This window comes from Lissotriton vulgaris, chromosome 7 (assembly GCF_964263255.1).
Source record: "Lissotriton vulgaris chromosome 7, aLisVul1.2, whole genome shotgun sequence".
In the NCBI taxonomy this organism is placed as follows: Eukaryota; Metazoa; Chordata; class Amphibia; order Caudata; family Salamandridae; genus Lissotriton; species Lissotriton vulgaris.
In genome coordinates, this window is record NC_141695.1 from 119,670,845 (window position 1) to 119,687,901 (window position 17,057).

Sequence of the window (17,057 nt, forward strand, 5' to 3'; positions counted from 1 at the left end):
GATTGTTGACTCGAAACTGGCGTATTGCGATCAGGTCAGTGGGGTTGTTTCCTCCTGTTTCTTTGTTCTGCGCATTCTGCGTAAGATCAAATTTCTCCTTCCGGAAGACAGCATGATAATAGCATTCACGGCACTCATTCTCTCGCGCCTGGATTTATGCAATACTCTTTTTATTAACATCCAGAAAGGGCAGTTGGCAAGACTCCAGATGGTGCAGAATGCGGCAGCCAGACTGCTTGCTGGAATTCCCAAATTTGCCTCAGTTAGGGCAGAACTTAGAGCCCTTCACTGGCTCCCAGTTGACTCCCGGATTCAGTTTAAGGCTTTGTGCCTGGTATTTAAAGCTCTAAATGGGATTGGCCCTGATTTTTTGAAGCATTCTTTTCAATGGTATGTCCTGGGAAGGGCTCTTCGGTCTATGCAAGCCAAACAAGTCTCTCTCTCCCCCGCGTGGCGAAACAGAGCTGGGGTGGAAGGAGTTTTGGCTACTGTGCTGCTAAGGCATGGAATAATCTTCCTTTCTCCTTAAGGAGCTCGACAGAACTGCTCCTGTTTCGTAAGTGATTGAAAACTTGCTTTTTAGATAAACCGCTCCTGCCCACTGTGTTGTCCATAGCTTAGCTTCAGATGGTAGTGTACAGCGCCAGGACACCTCTGGGTAGCAGAGCACTTTAAAAATTTTATTAACATTATTAACATTAAAACAGTGACTAACCTTTGAGAAAATTTTCACTCACCAGCAATCCTTGGAACATGCGTTCTAGGGATTGTTGGTGAGTGAGAATTTTCCCTCACTATGCAGTATCCCTCAGCGTCCAATGCCACGCCGTAGGTTTAATTGTGGGTCACGAGGTTCTTGGTTTTATATGGGGGGCTTCTACATGCAGTCCACTGGGAGCCAGGTGTGGTAATTTTAGGGCGACCCCGTTTTGCCTGGATTTGCAATTGATTACTGCTTACCTCTTTAGCATGCAGCAATGGTTAGTTGTGCTATTTAATAGCTCGGTCATTCGAGATTCCACACCCCACAACAGTGGGGGCTGCATGTACGGTACACATAGCACCGTAACTTCCACCCTGCCCCTACAGCTTGCTACTGTCCACTGGGCAGCAAGATACACTATCATGTGGGTTAAATTCTTAACTCTTTACTATTCTGTCCCTTACTTGTTGCAGGACACAAATGTGTATTTTCCATGTTCCCACCGGATACTGATGAGGCATAACTTAATAAGCATTTAGGTGAGCAATGATGACAGCAAACCCGGCTACCGCGTTTATCAGATGCACACAAGTCTTCCACTGTGCATGTTTTAATCAATCTGGGTGCTGCACCCTGGCACCTGATATGAGACATTTTCTCCACGAATTTGCACAACTGTGTCACTTATGTATATAATAATTGAGAGAAAATTAGATACACTGGGGCAGATTTATGAAGGACTTGCGCCACGTTTACGCCGCCATTGCGTGACGCAACGGCGTGGAAACGTGGCGCATCCCTGCGCCCTATTTACAACGTGACGCATCTAGGAGATGCGTCACGTTGTACAGCACTGTGCCATGAGGAGGCGTTCCTGCGCAGGGGGGGGCGTTCCTGCGCAGGAACGCCTCTTGAAAGTGGCTGAGTGAAATCTATGAGATTTCACTCAGTCACTTTCAGGGCAATGCTGCGTCAAAACCCTGCGCCTGCTTGAAGCAGGCGTAAGGCTTGAGGCAGCATTGAAAGAATAGGCCCCCCCAGAGCATTGCTGGAGCTGCGTCGCGCTTGCGACGCAACTCCAGCATTGCGCCACATTTCCGGCACAGATGCGTCACGCATCTGTGCCGTTTTTGCCCCATGGTGCGCCGCATCATAAATGCGGCGCACCATGGGTGGCGTAGCTGTGGCGCACTGTGGCGCATGTTAACTGGCGCATCCCTCGGGATGCGCCAGTTAACATAAATCTGCCCCACTGTCTTTTTGAGTACACTGTTTTTACCTTTTGTTACGGCTCAATGGGCCGGATTCACAGAACTAACTTAATACAAAATCCTCAACTTACTACCATTTTGGTATTCACAGAAGGCACTTACTCATTTCGGCATTCACAGAAGTTAGGAGTCCTAACTTTACTACTCCTAAACTGAGAAAAATCCTAACTTTAAGATTTTCTGTATTCACAGAAGGCATTTAGGAGTCCTAAAGTTAGGACTCCTAACTTCTGTGAATACCGAAACGAGTAAGTGCCTTCTGTGAATACCAAAATGAATAGTAAGTTTAGGATTTTGTCTTAAGTTAGTTCTGTGAATTGGGCCCTCCCTTTTTATTTACTTAGGTTCCTCAACCTCGTAGGTATTGACTTACAGTGTTACGACGTGGGAGGTAGGTTTCCCTCACCACGGTGTGTAGCTAGTTATATTTATAACTTTGGCCAGAAGAATTGCCACTGATCCTCCTGACTCTGAAAGAAGGCAAGAAACATGTTGACCTATTGAGAGTAGGGGGCAGACATCTAGACACATAGGGGCATATTAGCAGGAACCTCGTTAAAATTATCGCCGTTTTAGTGGCAGGAAACTGCCGCTAAAACGGCGATAATGGGCTTGCTAATATGCATTATAGAATTGCAATAGAAACCCAGGTTAGATGTCCTGCACTCCTAACCTGGGCTTCTATTGGAATTTTATAACGCATATTAGCAAGCCCATTATCGCCATTTTAGTGGCAGTTTCCTGCCACTAAAACAGCAATAATTTTAACGAGGTTCTTGCTAATATGCCCCATAGTCCCTAGAGATCCCCCTACTCATTAGTTTTTTATTCTGGTAGGCAGTTTACCTACCAAAATAAATTTGCACCAGGACTAAATGACCTGTTTTAATCACTTTTCACCCCTGCGCTACATCTACACGACCTCAACCCACTGCACCAAACGGCAGGAACAAAAGATCTCCGCTAAAGAGCCCCTCATTGGGTGCCCGTCGGGTATTGCAGCGCTGTCCCGACGAGGAGCAGGCCCAATGATGAAGCATGACACCTAGCTAGCTGGGTGTGTGAGGACCCTAATTTCGAAGGGAGGAATCCCCCCTCCCCACTTCTGTGGGTTAGTCTTACCTCCATGAGGTACTCAGGTGTATCTCCCTATCCTTGTCTCTCATCCCACTTAGGAACTGCATACCCACTTCTTTGTACGTTGTCCTGGGCATGTATGCTGGACCTGGAAAAAATCCCATTGGTCCCCTCTTTTGATACATCATTCATGGACATGCCATTGGATGGAATCTGTCTCTTCAGACACCAGCACTTTTCATGTGCACCAGTTAAAGACACATTCAGTTACGAGGTGATTACGTGCTTTGGCCAGAATCACAGGATGCTGAGCCGAGGCCAAGACTCGAACTAGTTCCAAAGTCTGCTGCTCTGACCATTTCAAACACAAGGAGATGATGGAGGGAGCCCTGAAACTTTTCAGACACACACCCCCAGTCACAGATCTGTGTTGAATCCATCATCATTCCTTAGCTCACTTCACGACCCGAGTTCAGATCCAGCTACATGCAAATCAGTCTCGACCCTGTGCCTCATGGGAACATTCCAGCCCGAACTGCCAAGCTAGGTCTTCCCTGGACCGGAAACAAGCATCCTGGGACCGGTTTCTGGGTAACACCCTTCATCACCTTCAGCCACGCCTTCAGCCACGCCACCGAACTCCACTGGACCGACCACAGCTGCATCCACTTCAGCTTCAGAAGAACTACGACCCACCACCACCCGCAACAGGTCCCCCGCCGAAGCTGGAGCAAGATCACCGCCGAGCAGCTCACCGCCTCCCTCAGCCAGAACACTCCCACCAGTACAATGGACCCCAACGAAGCAGCCAGCAACCTCACCAAGTGGCTGACTGCCTGCGCCGATGACCTCGCACCACTAAAGAACCCTCCCAGCAGACCCGGCAGCAAGAAAACCCCCTGGTTCACTGACGAACTCCAGGAATCCAAGAAGAACTGCCGCACCCTCGAGAAAGCCTGGCGGCTCGACCAGACCACAGACAACAGGCCCGCCCTCAAGCACGCCACCCGCAAACACCATCAGCTGATCCGCGCCACCAAGAAGACGGCACTCAAAGAACGACTGGACAACAACGCCCACGACAGCAAGGAACTCTTCTGCATCGTCAAAGAGTTCTCCAACCCCAGCGCCGGAAACAACAACATCACTCCCTCGCAAGACCTCTGCAACGCACTCGCCTCGTTTTTCCACCGCAAGATCGCCGACATACACAACAGCTTCGACGCACAGACCACGCACCCTACCACCCAACCAACGCCCGCCACCACCACCCTCTGCAACTGGACCCCGATCAGCACCGAAGACACCACCCGCACGATGAATTCCATCCACTCCGAATCACCAACCGACCCGTGCCCACATCACGTCTTCAACAAAGCCGACACCATCATCGCACCCCATCTCCGAGACACCATCAACTCCTCCTTCCACAACGCCACCATCCCGGAGAGCTGGAAGCACGTTGAGCTGACCGCCCTCCTGAAAAAACCAACGGCGGACCCCACCGACCTCAAGAACTACCGTCCCATCTCTCTCCTCCCTTTTCCGGCCAAAGTCATTGAGAAGACCGCCAACAAACAGCTTGCCGCCTTCCTCGAGACGAACGGATCCCTCGACCCCTCGCAGTCCGGGTTTCGGGCCAACCACAGCACCGAGACCGCCCTAATCGCAGCCACCGACGACATCAGAACCATGATCGACAATGGGGAAACAGCGGCCCTCATCCTCCTGGACCTCTCTGCGGCGTTCGACACTGTCTGCCACCGCACCCTAGTGAAACGCCTCAGCAACATCGGAATCCGAGAGAAAGCGCTGGAGTGGATCATCTCGTTCCTCACCGGAAGAACCCAGAGAGTCCGCCTCCCTCCGTTCAGATCTGAGGCCACCGAAGTCATCTGCGGCGTACCACAAGGATCTTCACTCAGCCCAACCCTCTTCAATGTCTACATGAGCCCCCTCGCAGCCATCGCACGCCAACACAACCTCAATCTCATCTCTTACGCCGACGACACCCAGCTCATCCTCTCCCTCACCAACGACCCCACCACCGCCAGAGCCAACCTACACGAAGGGATGAAAGACTTCGCCGACTGGATGAGACACAGCCGCCTCAAACTGAACTCAGACAAGACGGAAGTCCTCATCCTGGGATCATCACCCTCCGCCTGGGACGACTCCTGGTGGCCCCCGGCCCTGGGCACCGCTCCCAAACCAACGGACCACGCACGCAACCTGGGCTTCATTCTGGACTCCTCCCTGTCAATGACCAGACATGTCAACGCCGTCTCATCCTCGTGCTTCAACACCCTGCGCATGCTCCACAAGATCTTCAGATGGATCCCCACTGAAACCAGGAAGACTGTCACCCAGGCACTCGTCACCAGCCGACTGGACTACTGGACACCCTCTACGCCGGAACCACAGCCAAACTTCAAAAAAGACTCCAACGTATCCAGAACGCCTCCGCAGGACTCATCCTGGACATCCCCCGACACAGCCACATCACCGGACACCTGAGAGACCTGCACTAGCTCACCGTCAGCAAGAGAATCACGTTCAGACTCCTCACCCACGCACAAAAGGCTCTCCACAACTTGGGCCCCAAGTACCTCAACGACCGCATGACCTTCAACACGCCCACCCGCCAGCTACGATTGACCAGCCACGCACTCGCCACCTTACCACGCATCCGCAGAGCCACCGCCGGAGGAAGATCCTTCTCCTACCTGGCAGCCAAGACTTGGAACTCCCTACCCACCCACCTTCGGCGAACCCAAGACCATCTCTCCTTCAGGAAGCAGCTCAAGACCTGGCTGTTCGAGCAGTACATACCCCTCTCCCCCAGCGCCTTGAGACCCTCCCGAGTGAGTAGCGCGCTTTACAAATGCCTTGATTAATTGATTGATTGATCACCCAGGCTAGCTTGAATCCAGTGGCAAAGTGAGCAAGGAACCCACGTCTGGGCATACCCTTCCAACTTAGGGCAAACAAAGCAAACACAAGTATATGATGGAGGGAGCACTAGAACTTTTCAGACACTCACCCCAAGTCACAGATCTGGATATAATCCAATCATCGTTCTTTAGCTCACTTCGGCACCTCATCACATCCTCTCCCCACTTTCATGGTTAGCATTGCATCTGTTTTAGGCGGCGCTAACAGGAGAAATGGGCTGGTAAAAGCTGCCTCCTGACTTGAGCCCCAACACTTATTTGTTTTACAAATTAACCACTGACTGTCACATGTCTCCTTGTTGCTAATTTATTTGTGTCAGGGTTTAAAAAAAAAGAAATGTATAAGTTGAGGCTCAGATTTTGCGTCGAATGTCATCAATATTTTGGCACAACCCAAATGCAAAATCTCCTTTGTTAAATATTTGTAATTTGCTCAAATGTAATCATGATAGACCTGCTAAACATGTGTGAAGTCTTAAGATCTGACATCACTTCCTGTGAGGTAATGGGTTGGTCTGTCACTTCCTGTGATGCCACATGCAACGTCACGCACTGTGATGTCACGCAATGTGATGTCACGTACCATAAAGTCACGCGCATACTGCCTAACTTGGTTAGTCCACCCACTTCTTTTTTTTAGAGTTTGGAGGAAACGTTGATTTGTGCGGGTTGTCAAATACTGGGATTTTTTTAAAGTAACTTTGTGCTATTTCCAGGTTATTGAGCTAGAGATTTTGTTGGTAACATTCCCAGTCAGTGCAGAGCCGCCCTGTATGAAGTGTGACTGAAGCACTTGAAAGAGAAGCTTTGTCACTCACATTTCCGCACTAGCCCGCTTCTGTTATTCATCTGTATTTGCGGAAGCTTCTACGCGCGTTTCGCAGATTAATGATAAACTGTTCACACAGAGCGATAGCATGCCGCTATGACCCATTTTAAAATCCTCTACTTTGTTGACACTGAAACCAGTGATCTGTTATTCATGAAAGTGTCGCTGGATTAACACACTGGACCAGTCATCCACTGTTTGTTAAATTCCATTCATGTATATCCAGTGTCTTTCTTTGTTAATGTTTATGAATCTAATGGGCCCTCCCCATCTCATTTCGAATCCAGTGCCAGATATTAACAGGCGGCAGACTGCTCATCGCCATGCAGATGATACTCGGTCTAGGAAGGCGGATCCGGCAGCCCGATCAATAAAAGATATGCAGATGCATAGGATTTATTTAAAGTGATTTGTTAACCACTTGGTATGGATTCAATGATGTAGGAGGTCATGTCATATTGTTAAACATCCTTTGGCAATATAGCATGGCCCATGAGGTGTGTAATAATATATGTCTAGAATAACGTTCCCCATGCTCAGAATATGAAATACTGTGTGCAACCTTTTATTCTTATATTGATCAGAGTGCTTTTAATGGTTTGTATATACAGTAGTGCTATCTTTGGTAGATTGATACATTTTACAGATCACAATTGCAATTTCTAGCATCTTTATTACAATGTGTTAACTGCTTTGTTCTTAATATATTCAAGTGTACTCATGATAGAACAACTGAACATGCATGGCACTTCTGACGATGTCCCTTTCTGTGATGGCACATGTGGTGATGTCACGCATTGTGATGTCACTCCCATTCTGCCTAACTTGGTGAATCCCCCCACGTCCATTTTTCAGGACTTGTGCCCTGAATGCATTACACAGTTGCGACCCCTTCCAATTTCCAGATAGCACATGAGTGCTCAGGGGCAAGACACTATGGTGGGGAGGGGAGCCACTAACCCTTATGATGCGGGCTACCCCTTCCAATCAAGTGTGATGGGGGGAGAAAATCTGCTCTTGACTCTTTGATTCTCATTGTATTCCAGACACCAGGCCTCAGGACAAAATGTCACCACACATGATCTCTGCTAGTATTAACCTTATTCCCCCATTGTGGCAGTGGACACCACGGGTGTGCTCAGGGACCCAGTGGTGGGGGAGGAATGGTGCACACTATTTGCAGACCACTTACAATACCCCCATGTCCTTCAGCATGCTTATTCCTGACGTTCTGAGGCAATAAATAGTGAGGGAACCTCTGTACCTATGGTAGCTCTACTGGGACACATTGCACATCCTATTACAGCAGGTGTGCAACATAAGATTCTGCACCAAGCCCACCCCACCCCCTTTCTCGCCCTGCAGGAGATGTGGCCATCTGCAGTTCCCTGATCCCAACAGAAACATCCAGACTGCACTTGTGATATCTGGCCTGTGACTTCCCAATACTCAACCAAGAAACTTGTTTTTTCCTACTCCATTCTCCAAAGTAGGAAGCTCAGAAAAATTCCCACAGAGATCCTATGCTGTGGTTGTTCTGGACTATGACATCTGATGGAGGTATGTTTTCTGACTGGCTCCTGGCTTTCTACTAATTGCCCCATGGTGGATAAGTACGGTATCTGGCGCCAGTACATTGGAAGTATCTTGACATTAGAAAGAAGATCGTCAGCAGCTTGTGAGTTCTGTGAATCGGTCCCATCCTGACAAAAAAAAACTTTGTGACCTGACCAGAACATTTGTTTATGTTTTTGGCAGCTGATAGAATTTCCATCAGGTCAGAGTAAAGCAAAAAAAAGGAATGTTGCCTATTGGTTTGGAGGAGGAAGAGGCATTCAGCCGACCAAGTCTATGTGCTCTCTGACTATTAGAGTCTACAGATTTTGAGAGGCCAACTATCTGCAAAACCTGAGTCTTTGGGAACGTGATCATATCAGAGCCTTCGGAACCTCCGGAATACCATAAATACAGAGATTATTGCGCCGGTTCCTATTTTCTAAATCCTCTGTAGTTTTCTTAAGCTGATGCACCTCCTTGGCAAGAGTGTTAACCGTAGCTATGACATCCTGGGCATCACTACGCTTATGTTCAAAATCAGAGATTCTAATGTCAAGACCAGACCATTTTTCCTCAATGCGTTGAAGAGTAGTGGTAGTGTCAGCCATAAAGGGGCGGAAGAGATGTAGTTCATCCATAATGTCCTCCAAAGTAATAGGCAAAGGGGACGTGGTTGGAGAGGAGGGATCTTTCTTGAGACATTTACTATTATTGACCGTAGAATCCTTCCGACCACCAGAAGAAGGCCCAGCATTACCATGTGACTTGTTGGGAAGTTCAATATTGAATGCAAGGCGAAGGCTACAGAGATGACTCTCTAACACCAACCGTCAAAGAAAAGTTAGGCAAACCTGTGCAGGCAGAAGAATTCAAGTAGCAAGATGTACCTCAACGAGGGAGAGCCAGAGGACACAAGTATCAAGTTGCGTCAGTGCACATAAGATGCTAGGAGAGAAGTCAGCGCAACGTAAACAACAGCAACGTGCAAAGTGTCTCCTGGTGCCTTCACAAAAATACCAGAGTCGGGTGAAGAGAGGGTATGAGGCTTAAGAAAATGCCCAAAAAAAAGTATCCCCGTGGGATATAACATTAAGCCTCAAGGATGAAGGTAGAAAGCTGAGGTAAAGTTAATGCGCATTAAAGACAGCATTGCGTGAGAAAGAAATACCTCATAAAAAAATTATGAACCAAAGAACAAGAAATTAGCCAAATTTACTTGTTTGTTGGATGTGCCAGTCAATTCCAGAGAGAAAGCAGAGCATGACGACAGGATTCGCGGAGCTCCGATATCAGGTGATGCAAAATGGCGGCCGCAACTTCAAAGGGAATGCAGGAGAAGCAAAACGTCCGAAAAACGTGTCACAGCATTGAAGAAGGAGGCCCGAAACTCGTCCAGCAACTCACGGCGAGTTACGATGCAAGTGAGTGCCTGTGCGACCAGCTGTGACACCGTTAGAGTGTCCCTTCAGGAGCCGTTGCGTCCCGGTGCAACGGAGCTTCCACAGAGCGTGGCCATCTTGCCGCTGCCGGCGCACCATCCCCTATAATGTTAATTTAACCTTTGTTTTTCAGTGAAGATATTTATCGGACCAGATCTTCAATCTGAGATGATTTGAGAATGGCAGGTGATAAAATAAAGGTTGTCAATTGCAGTGTTTACTGCTACAATCCAAGTCAAGAAGACAGGGGAAGTTGGTGGTACATAAGGGGGTCAGTCATGAGATTCTCTCAGAAGACATGATTCATGATCAGACAAAGTGAAAAGGAACTCTAAGACTTTTTTCGAGTAACAATCACCGTCGCCACCAGCTGAAATTTCATGGCATGCACTACAGGAACGTATGGTGGGTTAACAACAGTGGATCAAGGTTGCATTCCAGCCTCAGCAGAAGGTGCATTTCTGTGGGTCTGTGCAACATCCAGTCCCACTTGTGATGTATAGTGTTTGCTTGTTGTGCTTAGTAAACAGCACTACAGCTCCTTTAGCTCTTGGGAAAACTATACAGGGTTCTTATCCAGCAGGGTCTGATGACTGTTCTTGGGGTGAGGCAGATCTTCTCCTTTCTGGGCAGTCACAATGCTCATCTTCCAGGCAGGGCACAGCATCAAGGTCTACACTTTAGGTGTACGATTGGTCCTAGCCTTGAGGAAGACCACAAAGCTTAAATTGTAAAAATAAAAGTAAGTGCCAGGGTCCAAGTTAGGATGCCACTCCAGCTTGCACCACCTACTGTCCGTGCCAGCGCTGCCAATGACAGTGCCTGTGTGTAAGAGTGACAATTCAGGCTACCTGGGTCCCCCAAAACTATAAGAATGGCTTAGGCGGCAGGTATTTGCTATTTTTATTGTATATTGAATAAATAAATAACTGTTGTTCTGGTCATCTCTAAATAACACCAACAGCACCACCTTGTGGCAGCTTTCATAAGTGCTGGTGCTGACAATTGAGTGCAGGTGCCGAGCACTAGAAACCACCGGATCAAATTAAGCACTGTGATATCATGAGCTGGAAGGGGTCGGCTGTCCTGGTACTTGACTCCTCACAAGCTGCTGACGGTCTTCTTTCTAATGTCAAGATACTTCCAATGTACTGGCGTCAGATCACCATACTTATCCACCATGGGGCAATTAGTAGAAAGCCAGGAGCCAGTCAGAAAACATACCTCCATCAGATGGGCCATGCTATATTGCCAAAGGATGTTTAACAATATGAAATGACCTCCTACATCATTGAATGAATCCATACCAAGTGGTTAACAAATCACTTTAAATAAATCCCATGCATCTGCATATCTTTTATTGATCGGGCAGCCGGATCCATCTTCCTAGACCGAGTATCATCCGCATGGCGATGAGCAGTCAGCCGCCTGTTAACATCTAGCAATGGATTCCAAAGGCGATGGGGAGGGCCCATTAGATTCATAAACATTAACGAAGAAAGACACTGGATAAACGTGAATGGAATTTAACAAACGTGGATGACTGGTCCAGTGTGTTAATCCAGCGAAACTTTCATGAATAACAGATCACTGGTTTCAGTGTCAACAAAGTACAGGATTATAAAATGGGTCATAGCGGCATGCTATCGCTCTGTGTGAACAGTTTATTATTAATCTACGAAACGCACGTAGAAGCTTCCACAAACGCAGATGAATAACAGAAGCGGGCTAGTGTGGAAATATGAGTGACAAAGCTGCTCTTTCAGGTGCTTCAGTCACACTTCATACAGAGTGGCTCTGCACTGACTGGGAATGTTACCAACAAAATCTCTAGCTCAATAACCTGGAAATAGCACAAAGTTACTTTAAAAATATCCTAGTATTTGACAACCCGCACAAATCAACGTTTCCTCCAAGCCCTAAAAATATGAAGTAGGTGGACTAACCAAGTTAGGCAGTATGCGCGTCACTTTATGGTACGTGACATCACAGTGCGTGACATCACAGCGCGTGGCGTTGCATGTGGCATCACAGGAAGTGACAGACCAACCCATTACCTCACAAGTAGTGACGTCAGATCTTAAGACTTCACAAATGTTTAGCAGGTCTATCATGATTACATATGAGCAAATTACAAATATTTAACAAAAGAGATTTTGCATTTGGGTTGTGCCAAAATATTGATGACACTCTGACGCAAAATCTGAGCCGCAACTTATACATTTCTTTTTTTTTAAACCCTGACACAAATAAATTAGCAACAAAGAGACATGTGACAGTACATCTGTTCTGCTTAGTTGGTTTCAATGTCTGTATTTTAAAATACCTTATGGGGTTAAGGCACATGCTGCAGAGATCTTTGTGTGCCAGCTAAACCTCAGGGAATAATAATAATAATAATAATGGTAATATATCTCTGGAGGATAACTTAGTTGCTGGAGAGATCTGTGTTTTGCCTAGTCCTAGTTTTGAATCAAAGTAGCATAGAGGGTTAATATGTCTCCTGCAAAGTACATTATGTAGCACGCAAATTACAGATTTTTATATCATGTAAATGGGTAAGTGGGTTATTCTTTTAAGCTAGAGATCTTTTTTTACTTGCAGCTCATTTACTTGCAATCCTTCTAGTATGAAGGACAAGAGGCCCCTACACCTTGTGACCCTCGCTGTCTTATGTAACACATCCTATATATTGGTGTACGCACATATGATCTACTGTCAATGTGTAATCTGTTGCTGTGATGTAAAGAGCTCAGACACCCTGCATTGGTATGAGTAGCGCTATATAAAACAAAATAGGGGTATTTAAATTGTTACTTATGTAAATACTCTGGCGACCAGCACATCTGACATTCTTTCAGTGCGTACATATATATTTCTTATATACAGGGACTGAATAAAGTCAAAAGTGTGCCTCTCTTAAGTACCTGTGAAGTGATTAGATGTAAGCCTTGGTTTCCTCTCCATTACAACTAGGTGTGAGGATCCCAATAGCTCCCCACCAGGATACTCCAACAAATGGAGGCCAAATGGCCCCTTAACTCCAGATTTTGTTATGGGCCCTGCTGGAGTCCGATAAGCTCCTCCCTGCTTGCACGTTGCTGCTCAGAACAAAAGCAGACAGGGTACAGGCGCTGCAGAAAGTATCCGGGTGTCCAAAAATGACACAGGGAAGAATGTAACACATTTCTGTGAGGCTCAACCTCTTCGCAGGGTAGATGGCATCCACCCTGTGAAAATAGTGGGTAGACTCGAGCTCTCAATGAATATTTGGTGGCTGCCCCCTACCCACCCTCATCCAGTGGTTAATTTGTAAAACAAATAAGTGTCGGGCTCAAGTCAGGAGGCAGCTTTTACTAGCCCATTTGTCCTGTTAGCGCCGCCTAAAACAGGCGCAATTGCTAACCATGAAAGTGGGGTGAGGATGTGATGAGGTGCCGAAGTGAGCTAAAGAACGATGATTGGATTAAACCCAGATCTGTGACTTGGGGTGAGTGTCTGAAAAGTTTCAGTGCTCTGTCCATCATCTCCTTGTGTTTGCTTTGTTTGCCCTAAGTTGGCAGGTTATGCCCAGATGTGGGTTCCTTGCTCACTTTGCCACTTGATTCAAGCTAGTCTGGCTAATGAAGGGTATTACCCAGAAACCAGTCCCAGGATGCTTGCTTCCGGTCCAGGGAAGACCTACCTTGGCAGTTCGGGCTGGACTGTTCCCATGAGGCACAGGGTCAAGACGGATTTGCATATAGCTGGGTTTGAACTGGGGTGGCGAAGTGAGCTAAGGAATGATGATGGATTCAACCCAGATCTGTGACTGGGGTGAGTGTCTGAAAAATTTCATTGCTCCCTCCATCATCTCCTTGTGTTTGAAATGGTCAGAGCGGCAAACTTTGGAACTAGGTTCGAGTCTCGGCGTCGGCTTAGCATCCTTTGAATCTGGGCAAATCACTTAATCACCCCGTAAATGATTGTGTCTTTAACTGGTGCACATGAAAAGCGCTGGTTTCTGAAGAGACGGATGCCATCCAATGGCATATCCATGAATGATGTAACAAAAGAGGGACCAATGGGACTCCTAAATGCCTTCTGTGAATACCGAAAGTCTTAAAGTTAGGATTTTTCTCAGTTTAGGAGTAGTAAAGTTAGGACTCCTAACTTTAGGACTCATAAACTGAGAAACATCCTAACTTTAAGACTTTCGGTATTCACAGAAGGCATTTAGGAGTCCTAAAGTTAGGACTCCTAACTTCTGTGAATAGCGAAATGAGTAAGCGCCTTCTGTGAATACCAAAATTAGTAAGTGCCTTCGGTGAATACCAAATTGGTAGTAAGTTGAGGATTTTTTTTTTTTTGGTCCTCATCTCACCTTACAAGCCTCTGCGGGTCTTATGAAGCCGCCTTCGTTATCTGCCGCCCCTACGGCTTACTGCACTCGCTTGGGTCATCTGACCAGTCCCATTGTTTTGTAAGGGACCATGGTGTAATCATAAGACCAATGATGTTACAGTAATCTTAGGTCCTTACCCCAGCTCACAAGGGGGTGCCAGATGTTCGAGATCTTATCCTCCACTCCATCATACTCCAGTCGTGCCATAGAGAATGCAGCTTTAAGCCAATCCTCCCTTTGCGGGGGTAGAGAGTCCTTCCACCTCTTACACACTTCCCTTCTTGCCAACAATATCAAGTTCAATAGTAGACCCCTATATTTCTGCGAGAGGTTCTCGTTGAGGCGACCATCATCTCCAAAGAATACCAATTGTATATTTATCTCGATGTTGGTGTTAAGTATGTCCAGTAAGTTGTCACCTACCTCAGCCCAAAATCTTGTGAGTGTTGGGCACTCATAGAAAATATGTAGGTCATTGGCAAGAGGTACTGCACATCTGGGGCATTTAGGGACAGGATATTGAGCAAACTTTGCAATTTTTGCCGGGGTGTAATAAAGTCTATTAATAACAAAGAAATTATTTTTTTTTAGGCAGGCAGGTTTAACAGATCTGTACAGGGTCTTCAATGAGGATTCATATAAAAGGTCTGCTGGTGGCCCGAGTGGGGTTCCCGTCCACACTGCAACAAGGGCAGGTGTCTCATGGTCTTCGGCCTCCAGCAGACTATTGTACCACATAGAGATTTCCTTATTCAATGGGCGTGTCCCTTGCAGCAAGTCTTCAATCTCCCTGTTTCCACTGATCTCCCGCTTTTCTGCCTCATACCATGATGTTAACTGTATGTACTTAAATCTCGAGAGCCCAGTGCCAATCTTGGCCCTCAGGTAATCCCAGGGATATATCCCCCCAGTGTCTAACAGTTCAGACCAAATTTTGACACCAGCCCTCTTTATCGGCAGTGCCAAACCATCCTGCAAACAATCCGGGGTTCCTGGGGCATCCGATACAGGGGCATTATCAGAGTAGTATCCAATGCCCCAGCTACGCCTGAGCCTATACCAAATCTCCAGAGATGCCCTTAAAACCTTCAAACGAACCCTCTTGAAGAACCTAGGTGATCCAAATTTATACAGAAATGCTTCACCATCTCCTCCCCCTTCTACCCGCACCATTTCACCTAACAGCCTCCCCCAGGCTGATTCCCCTGGCTTAACTAACAGCATCCGTAAGCTTTTAAACTGGAACGCTGCTGCATATAGCCTTACGTCTGGGAGCGCTAACCCCCCTTTTTTTAATCTGCGTCTAAGTTTTTTCCACGCCAGTCGAACCCCTTTGTTGCCCCAAATGAAACTGTTGATCTTACTCTGTACTTTACGCAGACTTTTACTCAGAAATGTCAGAGGAATTGAAGAGAAGAGGTATGACAGTTTAGGAAGGATGACCATCTTTACTAAGTTGGTTTTCCCGTATATAGTCAATGGGCGATTTCTCCATCTACTGAATAGGCTGTCAATTTCCTTTACCACCCTCTTTAGATTTAGCTCAGGGATCTTTTCAATTTCCTTCACTACATAAATCCCCAAGTATCTCATCTCTTCACTTTCTGTCCCTGACCACTCCAAATTCCAACACATCACCTCCGTCTTGGTTCTATTAACAAGAAACCCAGAAATTAATCCAAACTTGCGCATACGCTCTTCCACCCTTATGATAGCTGTATCCGGGTCGCTTGTATACAGCACCAAATCGTCAGCATACAGAGCTATTTTTGAGCCGTATTGTTCTGATCTGAATGGATAAATTGACTCATCCAATCTGATCATATGGGCCAACGGTTCCACATATAAATTAAACAAAAGAGGTGAAATCGGACACCCCTGCCTCGTTCCTCTCTGAATATTAAAACTCGCAGTGAGGAACCCATTCAAAAATATTCGGGCAGAGGCACCGTGATAACAATTCTGCAAGGTCTGTATAAAAATAGGACCAAAACCCATAACCTTAAGAACCTCCCAAAGATATGCCCAGCAAACTCTGTCAAACACCTTGGCCGCGTCGACAGCGACAACGGCCAAGGGTTCTGTCCTCTGGATAGCCAGGTCGATGTTACCTATAAGAAGCTGTATTTGTTCCTGTATATGTCTACCTGCGACAAACGCTTTCTGATCTGGATGTATTACCCTAGGTATCAGTTTGGCCAATCTCCCTGCTAAAGTGCCCATAAAGATCTTAAAATCGGCATTCAGCAGGGAGATTGGGCGGTAAGAGTCTGCCTTTTTTGGATCCTTGCCTGGTTTGTAAGTTGAGGATTTGTCTTAAGTTAGTTCTGTGAACCGGGCTCAATCTCTCCAAACCTACTGCCAGCAGGCGGAAAGAATTTCTTGACCTCAGACCAGCTCTAAATTCTATGAACGCCCGCTATGGTCTCATTCACCCATGTTTCTTTAAGGTCACTTACAAGGACAGAACTTTCTCTTTTGACGATCCAGCAGATCTCCGGCGGTTTATTCACACGCATCGAGAGGAACATATGGAACTTTGCAAACATTAATTGTATAATATGTTTTGTCTTTTTTTTCTCCTTAGGTTTTATATTTAATGTTCGTCTTTGTTGAGCTCTTCTCTTTCTCTGTCTTTTAGGTCCTCATGTGCCTCAGCAGAAAATTTGTATAGCCCCAATTCGTTTGTATATTTGTTTGATGTTTCCAGTCGAATGATCCCTCTGTTTCTGGTAAGCATTCGTTTATGTTTTTGCCTATCCTGGTGCTATTGTATTTATTAGTCCTTCCGATGTTTTAGACTGTTTCATCCCTTCCTTTTCATCTTATTTTGTACTATGACA

The 17,057-nt window shown here is 46.5% G+C and overlaps 1 protein-coding gene across 1 annotated transcript in view; it reads left to right on the top strand.

The window, feature by feature from the left end:
• The window catches only part of LOC147700967 (D(2)-like dopamine receptor), a 233,068-nt gene that overhangs the window by 93,656 nt on the left and 122,355 nt on the right, over nt 1-17,057 (top strand). Inside the window, exon 2 of the mRNA XM_086928555.1 lies at nt 16,856-16,946. The gene's annotated coding sequence lies outside the window, so the exon portion shown is untranslated. The remainder of the gene's footprint in view (nt 1-16,855; nt 16,947-17,057) is intronic.